The sequence below is a fragment of the Olea europaea genome, chromosome 12 (genome assembly GCF_002742605.1).
Source record: "Olea europaea var. sylvestris chromosome 12, O_europaea_v1, whole genome shotgun sequence".
NCBI classification, from domain to species: domain Eukaryota; kingdom Viridiplantae; phylum Streptophyta; class Magnoliopsida; order Lamiales; family Oleaceae; genus Olea; species Olea europaea.
The window spans coordinates 8651831-8665215 of record NC_036248.1 but is presented as its reverse complement, the minus strand read 5'-3'; the positions used below and the strand labels follow the sequence as shown (position 1 = coordinate 8665215).

Genomic DNA, 13385 nt, shown 5'->3' with positions numbered 1-13385 from the left:
TATGTATCTCGGATTTGGAAAAATTAAGCAGTTAAATTAAGCAGTCCATCCACATTTGGTTACACCAAAAATTCTCTATATAGGCATACGCTTAAATGAATTATAATTATATAAATGTTTTAAGTCAAGTTAACGTATTAATAATAATATAATTTATATCTATCAAATGGAGAGAGAGAGAGAGAGAGAGAGAGAGAGAGAGAGAGAGAGAGAGATTCCCTGCAAATTGCAATATTCCTAAGAGTTGAACACAGACCTCCGAATTTATTTAAAATTTTATTTAAAAGGAATAAAAAAAATGAGAAAATCGTTTAACCAGAGAAATTTAAAAAATAATAATTAAAATATCATTAAACTAAGGGTGCGCTTGATTGCAAGTATAGAATTTGCATGGAAAGAAAATAAACTCTAGACAGTTCAATTGCCTATAACTTATTGTCAATTAAGTGTGTTTCATTTATTTAATTTTTAATTTAGAAAATATTATATTTGTCCATTTTTTATTGGGTAGATAAAAGAGAGTGGTTATATGAGAGAGAGAAAGAGAGAGTAAATTCCTTGAAAAATAAAATCCTATTCTCCTCAAGAAAATATTTTCCTTAATTTTGAGGAAAATATGGTCACGTGACCAAAAGTAGGAAAATATTTTCCATTGAAAGAAATGTCAGTCAAACAACACAAAAGTAGGATTTTAAATTTAAAAAAATACGTTTTTCATAGAAAATATTGACAATTGAATCCTACAGTCTATTAAGCTATTAGCCCGGAAATAGTACAATGAAGTAAATGGCATGCCTTTATATTAAAATGTCAAAAGACGTGATTTTATTAATATTTTATAACATTTCATATCACGATTATTTAGAAGAAGTGTTGAAGTTTGATCGTCAATTAATCAACAAACCAATGAAATTTAAAATTAAAATTGAAGTTCAATAACTTTTAAAGCTAAAATTAAGTTTAGTAGTAATTTTCGTTCAAAGTTCAATGATCACACATGAACTTTTCACACCAAGAAATGAAGACTCCATTCATGCACATTTTTACAATAACAAATGAAGACGATGGCCCAACTATTCTATATTATAACTATGAGCTCTAATTTCTGCTAACTTAATATTTTCTACATGTCTAATAAAATTTTCGTACTATTTGATGATTTTAAAGTTATGATAATTGACAAAATTCTTGATAAAAAGTTGATTGCCATTTTAATCAGACAATAAAGTTTTCGACTTGCAACATCTGTTATGTAAGATGCCAATATATTTAGTTCGAGAATAATAGATTCCACAAGGAATCAATATTTCAATAGTAATATGGTTGGTAAGTTACCGAATCAGGGAATAAATCTACCAACTTCATATGATACTCATTTCATGTGAAACTTTCAAAGAAGAAAGAAAGAAAAAAATCGAAATTATTCCTTAACATTCCACAAATGGGCCTAAGTCGGTGCTAGTCACCAGCCACGACAACAATAGAAACTCTCACCATTCTCCTATTAGTACGTGTTATTGAATAGAACTAAACAATATAATATATAAAATTTTATCTTTTTTCTTAATACTATCTAGTTTTATTAAGTCCTTTTAAAATGTACTGAGGAACTAGTAGCGAAAGTACAATTGCCCCTTTTGAAATGTTTGTCAAAATTGCCAATTAGTGGTGCGACATTATAGCCCGCGATGGACCTTCCTTCACTAGTGGTGACTTGAAACGAGAGGGTTTCACCTTTGAGATACAAGTTGCTCTGCCAATTTTGACCCTAATTTCTTGACATTTGTTACCATCTTGTTCTTGATCATTTGATTGACGCAAAATGGACACCTTCACCACCACCGCATTGGTGATCAACACTAGGTTGAACTAGGAGTGCCCATTTATTGTAAACCTTATTCCTCCCTTCTTTGTGCATGGCACTCTCTAAAAAATTACCAATAAAAAATATATAAAATTATGCAATTTTAAGGTCATTGATCCGAAAATTGAATATGGTTAAGAAAATCTTTTCTAAACAAAGTAAGTTTTCTCTTAGCATGTTTGGCTAAGATTAAAATATTGACTTATAAGTGAATAAATAAGTTTCGAAATAAGTAATTTAGTTATTTCAAAGTAAGTAATTTACTTAAAAGATAATTTTTAGTTAAGTAACTTTCTACTTAAGAAAAATAAAAAGTGTATGATAAGTAGAAATGTTGTATTTTAGGAAATGTCGCTTGAATTTGTGCTTACTTAGTATGGCATAAAGAAGAAAATAATTAAAATTTCTGGTCAACTATTCAATATTTTGTATCATGATCGCTCTTGTATTAAAATGTCACCTTACCTTCGTGAAATAACGTAGTTTGACCCAAATAACACCTAGAGGGGGGCGTAAATAGGTGTTTATGCGAAATTTTACAAATTAATTAATAAATGCAACAAGTCACAATTATTAATGTGTCCAAGTCAATTCACATGCTTTACTATCCTACGTTGAATTACTGGAAATAAGTAAATTGTAGAAATATAAAGAACACAGTTGTTTGATGACGGAGAAATCCCAATGTGGGTAAAACTCCGGAACCAAGCCAATAGTTTCCACTATACCAATTCAGCAAGTAAAAGTTCTGTCAAACTCCATACCCAGTCAGACCTGCTATTCCAGTCTCACTATCTACTGCCGTAGATACTGCTAATCTCCTGCTAGCTTCTCGATATATCTCCTGTAGCCCAATCTGCTATTCAATACAGCCTCCTGGTCTTTAGCTGATTGTATCACCAAGTGAAATTCCAAGAACCTCCTGTTCTTGTCCAGTTCCTGCGCTTGTCATCCCCTTTCTCAATCCTCCAATGAGAGAGTCCGTTCCTCAAAAGATTAAGGAACCACGGTGTTTTGTCTTCACAAACTTTGATGTTTTCCCCACACAACGGATTGATGGATCACTAGAACAAAGAAGATGAATTAATCTCTTGAAGCACTCCTTGGATCTCTTGAAAGAATATGGGAGGATGTTTCTCAATGTAAGAGCAATATGGCAATCTCTAATTTTCTCAAAAACAAAAACATTGATGGAACGTGTTTAATTCCAATCGCATGTGACGTCTTCATCCTTATGGTGTCTCCCAATTTTCTGGTTTTAACGGCTTGTGTAATCTCCCCTTCTAATTCCCTGTTTGCCGGCAATTAATTTTCACCAAAGCTGCTTCAATTTCTGTGTTTGTATTTATTTTGCTCCTGCCGATTTTCTTCTGCCCAAAACTGCTCCAATGCGTATATCTCTCTATAATATTGCAGCCGGCAGCCTTATTAATGTTTGGAGTCCACTTTCTGCCCTTTCTTTGTGCGTGTAATATGTCTTCAATTCAGCACCCCAGCCCACAGCTTCGTTTCCCGTGCGTATGTATATGAAAATTAACCTAGCAGCCTCCAATTTTATTCCTCAAGCAGCCACACTTTTGCCGTTTTCTGTTGCGTGCATATATAATTTTTGGCTGGCTCCCTTTCCATACACAAACCAAACCCTAACAACTATACAATATTGCACATCAAGCCTTGACTTTTAAACATGTTCAATTAAGTCCCTTCGAAAAGATACGGGGGACAATTTCAGCTCGATAGTGAGCAATTTGCAAGAATGGGGGCTCTGCCAAATCAAAATGTTTGAGGGGAGGATTGCACCACCCACCATTGTTATTAGGTAGTGAAGGATTTGGTGGGCAAAAAATTTGTTTCTGTGACAATTATCGAGTCAGGGAGGCACCACTTAGCACCGTTGGTGCAACTCATTTCGTAGCACGACCCCCAACTTAAACAATTGTTAAATAAAGCAAAACTTAGTGCAATAGTGTTGGTACCATAACCTTGACTGTACAAGTCGCCATACCCACAGGCACCCCCTGCATTTTCAAATTGCAACTTTGGTTAGACCACGTTTGACTTAGATAAGAATAGATTCTTAGTAAATTTAAAATAAAAGTTGATGGAATGTGTGGTTGAAAATATGTGATCAAATTAATTGTTAATCTTAACTTTAAATTTTTATCAAATATTAAGCCACACCAAACAAGGACTAGAGTTGCTTAAATTATTTAATCTTGTAGTAAATTATTTCGGAGTGTTTTCATTTATTAAGGAGAGTTGATATGCCAATGTGGCATATCTCAATTCACTATAATTACAAGCCATGTAGTAAAATATGCTCGACTAGACAAAGTTGACGATCAACATCACATGACACAATTTGTAGCTTTGTTATTTGATTGATGTCCAATTCAATGTATTAAATATGCATGGACAGATATCACCTGCCAAATATATTGTTTTTCAAAGCGCATCTTGAAAATGTTTAAAATACGTACCCATAGTGCCGGAGGCATCGCCTCCGCCATAGAAAGTAGCATGACCGCTTTGCCATCCTCCATAATCACCATAACTTCCATAGAGATAGAGGCATAAGCTAAAGAAAAGCACAAGAGAAACTGCTGATATATTAGCCATTGTGAAACACAGAAATGAAGTAGTGAGATACAGATGCAGAGAGAGGAGGAGAATGAGCATGGCCTTTTTTATATAGAAAAATGTAGGCTAGAGATTTGAGAGCTTAACTGCACTAATCTCTGATAGCCACAGAAACTGAATCATATTTTTGAGCAGATGCATCTGTTCTGTATATCCATTGCTAATCTCATTGACCCTACAAGCACATGCATTCTTCAACGCAAAAGGATTTTTTTTTTTCCTTTTTTTTTTTAATTCTTGATTTTCTGTCCCATTTTTTTATTGCTTCTAAGGTCAAAATGTAATATTTTCCTCCAATTGTATGTTAGCTAGGAAGATAGGTGGGAATAAATAAGATATCAAAAGTGAATCTCGGCAGATAAAGAATTTAAGAATCAAAGTCAACTGTTTATTTTGATGATCAAATTCATAATTATTGGTAATTATTCAGTTTGAGGTTAGTTCTTAAAAGTTGAACTTTGTTAAGAAAAGTAGCTTTAAATCTGAGGTATATAAATTATTGTTTTCATATTGTAGGATAGGTGGTTTTTTTTTTTTTTTTTTTTTAAAAAAAAAAAATTTTTTATGGCATTTTTATAAACGACAAAAATATTAAAAAAAAACATAAAGCTTGCTTGTTTGGAGATGCAAAGTATCTGAGGTATATAAATTTTTTTTTTCATATTGTAGGATAGGTGGTTTTTTTTTTTTTTTTTTTTAACAATAAAACATTCTATATGGCATTTTTATAAACGACAAAAATATTAAAAATAAACATAAAGCTTGCTTGTTTGGAGATGCAAAGTACAATGAAAGGTTAAAAAACTACATTCACGTGACTTAATCTACATCATCATGAGTAAAGTGAAGTATGTCTTGTGCCCCTAACACCGACGGATCTAGCACTTGTGATCACCCGTGCTGGATCTGCCGATATTGATTTTTTTTTGGTATCAATGTATATATTTTTTAGATATATATCTGGTAATTTCATTTGTTTTCTAGTAATTCTTGTAGCTCAATTGGTAAGAGACTCGTTTCCTAAGCTGGAGGTAAGGATTTTCACTCTTTATAAGAAACTCCCTTATTTAATTATTTTACTTCAATATTTTCCATCATTTTGAAATATTGTTATTAAAACTGATGCAATTGAAAGGATTTGAACCTTTGATCTCCTTTTGAATTAAGAAAAGCTTTACCACTATGACATATATATGTTCAATTTTAGTAAAGTAATAGATATTCGGTAAATGTTGAAATCAAATATACCAGTAATATAATAATAGATATATTTGATTTTTATTGTGACCATGAATCTCCTTCTAAATAGTATTGGTTTAAAACACCTTTGGTCATTTATATTAACTATCTAACTTTTCCAAGGCGTAGAGCTTTGTTGTAAACTGTCATAGATTACTAAAAATATGCAGCAGAATTAGTTGCATAGAGTTACTCCGAAGGGACAAGACAGCAATAAATACGCCAAGCCTAGCAAATCGGATTAACAAACAGATTCTACAAATAGAAGTTGAGCCTATGTTATTGAGGCTCTTTTTTCAAAATTCATTTATTCTCAAACTCATTTTTGATTACTACACAATTAAATAACTCATCATATATACTAAAAATATACAAGAAAATAAGTGCATGCGTGTGAGTAATTTTTTGAAAATTAAAATTTTCCAATTCAATTTTAATGTACATTCTTAAAAAAAATTAAAAAAAATAATTCATTATTCATATTTCTCATTGACATTTGCCTACTGGCTATTACTTTTAATCGTACAATCGGATTACGAACATCACGCCGGATTTTGAACGTTCTCGTCCCGCGTCATTGAGCTCACACGCCCCTGATTCTTTCGTTCTAGACCGTCCACGTGTCTTAGCGTGTAGGACCTTCGCTTACATGTGCACGGGTGGGTCCGACATCTGTTGGCAACACTTTTTGGGGCCAACAGATTGGCACCATCTATGGAAGACCATACCATAACCACGAATAAACTTGTGGTGAAAGCTTATTGAAGAGCATTTGGACATCCCTCTTGAAAAAGGATTTGTTCTTGAACAAGAACAAGAGAAAGCCCCACAACTTAGCAAAATTTGAAGAGTCAGACAAAAAGAAAATGAGTTCAAACGAAGACACACCCCCCAGAATGGTAAGAGAAAATGCAAATGTGCCTCTTCCAACCGCTGCCCCAGCAGCTCGGTAAAGACTCCACCACTACCAAAGAAGAGGTGGAATGCGAGCGACGACACAGCTGTCAAAAGAAATGGCTGTCATGACAGCCAACATGAGGGATATTGCTAGCCAAAACTTGGCTATGAGGGAGCTCATGGCCCAAATGCAGCGCAAATGAGGCTTCCCCATTCCTCCATATGCCCCTCAAGGGCACTACCAGCAAGAAGATGAAATTCAAAGTCATAGAGCTGCATTGCCGGACTATAGCCGAGGTGGAAGCCCATTTGAAAGGGAAGTTGATGTTGATGTTTCCTCCAACTACGCTTCTGGCCGACCCACCGAGGTCCCATTGAACCATGATAACTTCCCACCTCCGTATGAGCAGGAGTCAAGACATAGGAGGGCAGGCAGTGTATTTGACAGAATCAGCCCCGTTGAACCAAAGTTTAGGCAACAGCAGACTCATCAGCCTTGGACAAGGTCACCTCTTCCAACTCCAATGCCCCAGCAACCGGAAGAAAGGCATGAAACCATCCCCATGTTGCACCACCTAGAAATAGGCGTCAGAGGAGGCAGGAAGAGGCTAGGAACCATCCCAGAACCTCTCACCAACAACCACGACAAGAAGCCGAGGAATATGATTTAGATGAATAGCAGAGGTCCTGTGACTTGGACGACGACGATGAGAATTTGCCATTCTCGAGGGAACTAAAGAGTGCCCAGGTTCCAAACCACTATATAATGCCAAAGATACCTAAGTATGACGGGAGAGGTGACCCAAAGAAGCACTTGATCGCTTACAAAACTCCCATGAGCCTAAGGGACGCCATCCCAGTTGTAAAGTGAAGAGCTTTCCATTTGACACTGAGTGGAGCAGCTGAAATTTGGTATAGCACGTTACCACATGAGAGCATAAGAAGCTGGCCCGAGTTTAAGACAATATTCTTGAAGAGATTCGCGATAAGCAAAGAGGGAAAGGCCTCCAGCCAACGTCTCCAAGACATGAGACAAGCACATGGGGAGTCCCTAAAGAGCTTCCTATCACGCTTTACCAATGAGATGACGTATTGTATGCAAGTCACCGACCGTGAGGCACTATCCGCATTAAAAGGAGGTTTAAACATGAATACCCTATTCTGGAGGGACATGCAAAATCAAGATCCCACCACCTATGATGCCCTACTCGAGATGATGAGGTGGGAAATCATCAATGAAGAACTGATTGAGCATAGGAACATGGCAAGTAGAGGCCTCCCACCTCCTCAAAGGCAGTGTGCTAGAGGGCCGACCTCCCACCTGATGGACTACCAGATGAACCAGGCTGGAAATGAGAGTTCTGGCCAAGCACTTGCCACTACCACTTTGAACGCGGTTTCTACCTTGGCGTATGAGGATATCAACCCAGTTACTGACACCCAGCAGACGAAAACCCCACAAGGATCTCGTAGGGGGAGAGACCGAGGCCGGGGTTCGGGACCTAGAAATAGGTCAAATCAGAACCCACCGGGATACTGTGTACACCACCAGTCCTATGGACACGACACAGCGGATTGTCAAGACTATGCGCACCGTTCCCGGCCTAGGGACAGAAATGAATCACCCCAGGCAAATAGGCCCCCGCCCAGGCAGGACAACCGACGTGGGCGTGAGAAGGCTGCTCTCCGTCAAACGGATGTTTCCCTATGACGGAGGGAGCGTGAAACGGAGAGGCCTAGGAAAGACACAGGCACCGAAGAAATCGACAAGCCTAGGATGAGGCCCCTAACCACGAGATAGACAACATATTTGGAGGCCCGTATGCCAGCGGTGAGACACGAAACGCCAAAAGGAATTACGCCCGGGAAGCTAAACCCCCCATTTGGCAAGCTACATTGTGGACAGCAGCTTCCGGAGGAACCAAGTTCCACCCATTGTCTTCACCCAGGAAGACGCCGAAGAAGTTCACTACCTCCATTACGATGCACTTGTTGTGAGAGCCGTCATAGTCCGAAATGGGCTCAAGCGAATGTTAGTTGACAACGGTAGCTCTGTCAGCATTCTATTTGGATCCGCCTTTGACAAGATGATATTGGATCATCAGTTGACACCCACCACAACTCCTCTGTACGGATTCACCAGAGATAGCATCACTCCAAGGGGAAAGATAACACTTACAGTGGAGATGGGAGAGTCTCCCCAAACTACGATGAACTTCATGGAGTTTCTCATTGTCGACAGTCGATCGACTTACCATGGAGTATTAGGTAGGCTAGCCCTAAAGGAATTGGGAGCAGTCACCTCCATCCACCACCTATGCATGAAATTCCCGACGAAAAATGGGGTAGCAACAGTGAGAGGTGACCAAAGAGGATCGAGAGAGTGTTATCTAAGCTCCATAAAAAAGGTAGAGCCCCGGGACGTCCATGTAATCATAGTCGATATAGTCATGGCTGACATCTCAGGTGATGCTCCCATTGAACCAGAAGATATCGATATGATTGATGAACCACCCAATCCGGAAGTCTTGGTCATTGATGAGATCGATCCCCGCATAATTGAACACGAACCTCAAGCATCCCCAGTTGAGGAACTTGAGAACTTCTCAGTAGATCCTCGGGACCCATCCGAGATGCTAAGAGTAGGTAAGATCTTATCCTACATTCTGAAGGAAAAGATTAAAGATTTCCTAAGTAAGAACCTTGATCTCTTTGCTTGGAAGCATGAGGACATGGTAGGCATAGACCCCAAGGTCAGTTGCCACCACCTAAAGGTCGATCCAAAGGTTGCCCCACACAGACAAAAAAGAGAGCCCTCAATCCTGAAAGGTATGAGGCTATGAAAGAAGAGGTCCAGAAGCTCATCCAAAATGACTTTATCAGGGAGGCTACCTATTCGAGGTGGGTCTCCAACCCGATTTTAGTAAAGAAACACAATGGCAAGTGGAGGGTGTGCATCAACTTCACCAACCTCAACAGAGCATGCCTGAAAGACAACTTTCCTCTCACAAGGATTGATCAACTAGTAGACTCCACGGTTGGACACGAGTTGTTGAGCTTTATGGATGCATACTTCGGCTACAACCAAATACCCATGCTCCCGATTGATGAGGAGCACATATCTTTCATTATAGACTGAGGCCTTTATTGTTATAGAATGATGCCCTTCGTGTTGAAAAACGTCGTAGCGACTTACCAAAGGTTCATCAACAAAATGTTTATGGACCTCATCGGTAAGACAATGGAGGTATACGTGGACGACATGCTGGTGAAAAGTTTGGAGGCTAAAGATCACATAACACATCTCAACAGCACTTTCCAAATCTTGAAAAGATATAGGATGAGGCTCAACCCCCTCAAGTGCACCTTTAGAGTGGCCTCCGGCAAATTCTTAGGATATATGGTCAATCAACGTGGAATTGAAGCCAACCCTGAGAAGATTGAGGCCCTACACAAGATGAGGTCTCCCCAAAATCCAAAGGAGGTGCAAAGTTTGACTGGGCGAGTGGCTGCACTTAGTCGCTTCGTCTCCAAAGCTACGGACAAATGCCACCCATTTTTTAAGGTGCTAAAAGCTGGGAAGAAGTTCCAATGGAACGAGGAATGTGAAGAAGCCTTTCAAGGCCTAAAAAGGCACCTAGGGCAGGCCCCCTCCTCTCCAAACCGAAGCCCAGAAAGATCCTACAACTATATCTGGCCGTCTCAAATGAGGCCATTAGTTCGATTTTAACTCGAGAAGAGGGAACCACCCAAATTCCAGTCTACTATACAAGTAAAGCACTCCTATCATCGGAAACTCGTTACCCCGATATGGAGAAGCTCGCTTTGGCCTTGATTACGACCTCCAAGAAATTAAGACCCTACTTCCAAGCTCACACCATCCACGTGCTGACAAACTTTCCCCTAAGGCAAGTGCTCCAAAATCCTGATGCCTTAGGAAGATTATTGAAGTGGGCAGTGGAGCTAACTGAATTTGACCTCGTGTTCAAGGCTAGGGCAGCCATCAAGGGTCAAGCCTTGGCTGACTTTGTGGCAAAATTCACCAACTTACCTGAGGTAGATGAAATCATGGAACCCGTCGAGCCCCCTACGTGGAACTTATTCGTTGATGGGTCGGCTGGGGACACCGACTTAGGTGCTGGAGTTGTCCTCATCAGCCTTGAAGGTCACAAGCTAAACTCGACGGTGAGGTTTGGGTTCAAGGCCACCAACAATGTAGCAGAATACGAGGCACTACTTGCAGGCCTCAGGCTGGCCAAAGAAATGCAAGTGAAGAGGCTCCTCATCAGCAATAATTTCCAGTTGGTTGTCAGCCAAGTAAATGGTAACTTTTCAGCCAAGGACAAAACAATGGCTTCCTACTTGAAACTGGTGATGAACCTCATCCCATCCTTTGAAAAGTTTGAACTAACCCAGATCCCTCGCATGGAAAATTCTCATGCGGATGCACTCTCCAAGCTCGCTAGTAGTAAGGATTCAGAACTACTCATAATAGTACCTATAGAGCACCTCTTCCTGCCATTCACCGAGGCCCTCAATGTAATGTAGGTCGCTGGAACTCCTACCTGGATGCAGCCAATCGTAGCATATCTCAAAGACCAGGTACTTTCCACTGACAAGCATGAGACCTACAAGCTAAGGAGAAGATTAGCCCACTTCCTCTTCGTTGATGATGTTTTCTATAAGAGGAGCTTCTTCTCCCCACTCTTACGATGTGTTGGGGGAGAAGATGCTACTTATATATTAAGAGAAGTCCATGAGGGCGTGTGCGGAAATCACTCCGGAGGTCTATCTTTGGCACAAAAGATAATGAGGCAAGGGTACTACTGGCCTACCCTGAAAAGGGACGCCCTCGAGTTTGTACGAAAGTGTGACAAATGTCAACGATTCCCTTCGGTATAAAGGCAACCGTCGCAGGATTTGACCGCGGTCTCCAGCCCTTGGCCTTTCTCGAAATGGGGTGTAGACCTCATAGGCTCTCTACCTAAAGGTAGAGGAGGTGCAAGTTTTGCAATTGTGGCCATTGATTATTTTACGAAATAGGTTGAGGCTGAGCCACTGACAAAAATCACAGAAGCCAACACTTCCAAGTTCTTGTGGAAGAATATTATATGTTGGTTCGGGATTCCCTACTCAATTGTCTCAGACAATGGTAAACAATTTGACAACAAGAAGGTTAGAACACTATGCGAAGAACTCAGCATCAAGAAACATTTCTCCACGCCTCACCACCCACAAGCAAATGGCCAAGTGGAGGCTATCAACAAAACAATCAAACACGTCCTGAAAAGGAAGCTCGATGTGTCAAAAGGAGCCTGGGTGGACGAGCTACCACAAGTTCTTTGGCAATCCGAACCACCACGAGGACGCCAACCAGGGAAACACCTTTCCTCATGGCATATGGTACTGAGGCAATGAGCCCCGTTGAGGTTGGACTTCCGTCTCCAAGACGTCTGTATTTAGTGAAATAACGAACGATGAGGTTTGGAGGTGCGAACTCGACTTCATTGAAGAGAGAAGAGATGACTCCCAGCTAAAGCTCGCCACATACCAAAGAAAGATGACGAAGTACTTCAACTCAAAGGTAAAGAAGAGATCATTCCGAGTCAACGATTTGGTCCTTAGGAGAGTCTTCCTCTACTCAAAGGAACCTGGTTCTGGTTCCCTAGGTCCGAACTGGGAAGGCCATATAAAATCAGAGAAGAAATTCGACCTAGGACTTACTGGATTGAAGACATGGACGGCAAGGCCCCAACCCCGCCCATGGAACATCAAGCACCTCAAAATCTATTATCGCTGGACGATCTTTCCTAGTTCTTGTAACATTTCTAAGGTTCAATAAAATTCTATGATTAAATTAACGGATTGCAATATTTCCTTACCTTGGAGGAGAGGCAAGCGTCCCATCTCTAGGCCACCTCATTTGAACTCTGAGGCACATGCACATGCCTCCCTTTGACAAGGCTGAACGCTAAGGGAAGAAACCTCAACATGGCTGCACCATTCACCATATTGGGAAGCATCGTCACCTCGGAGTAGAGACCGGGGTCCCATCTCTAGGCCACCTCGTTTGAACTCCGAGGCGCATGTACATGCCTCCCTTTGGCGAGGCTGAACGCCAAGGGGAGAAGCCTCAACATGGCCTTGCCAAGGGAGAAGCCTCAACATGGCTGCAACATCCACCATATTGGGAAGCATCGTCACCTTGAAGAAAAGGTCGGGGTCCTATCTCTGGGCCACCTCGTTTGAACTCCGAGGTGCATGCACATGCCTCCCTTTGGCGAGGCTAAACGCCAAGGGAAGAAACCTCAACATGGCTGCACCATCCACCATATTGGAAAGCGTCCTCACCTTGGAGGAGAGGCCGGAGTCCCATCTTTGGGCAACCTTGTTTGAACTCCGAGGCTCATGTACTTATATCAGAGTAAAACTCCCAGTTCAACTGCCGCACGGTCCATTCTTAGGATCCCTTCAGGTTACAATTATTAAGCTCAAGTATAATTCATTTGCTTAAGTCCCATATTGGTCATAACTCGTGAGGCTTGCATACAATTTATTCGTTCAAGTAATTGGAGTTAGGATACCCAATTAAAAACATTATGTTCAATTATTTAACGAGGCCAACACACTTGAGAGAAAGAAACAACATTGAATAAAAAAGGAAATATTATATTGATTTTCAATTGAGATTACAAAAGGAGGGCCTGAGGCTAGTACATCATGCATAACTGAAAAGAAAACTATC

The 13385-nt window shown here is 40.3% G+C and overlaps 1 pseudogene; it reads right to left on the bottom strand.

Annotated features, from left to right (window-relative positions):
- Positions 1–1610: 1610 nt before the first annotated feature.
- On the bottom strand, positions 1611–8648 carry LOC111406538 (annotated as a pseudogene).
- Positions 8649–13385: the final 4737 nt, after the last annotated feature.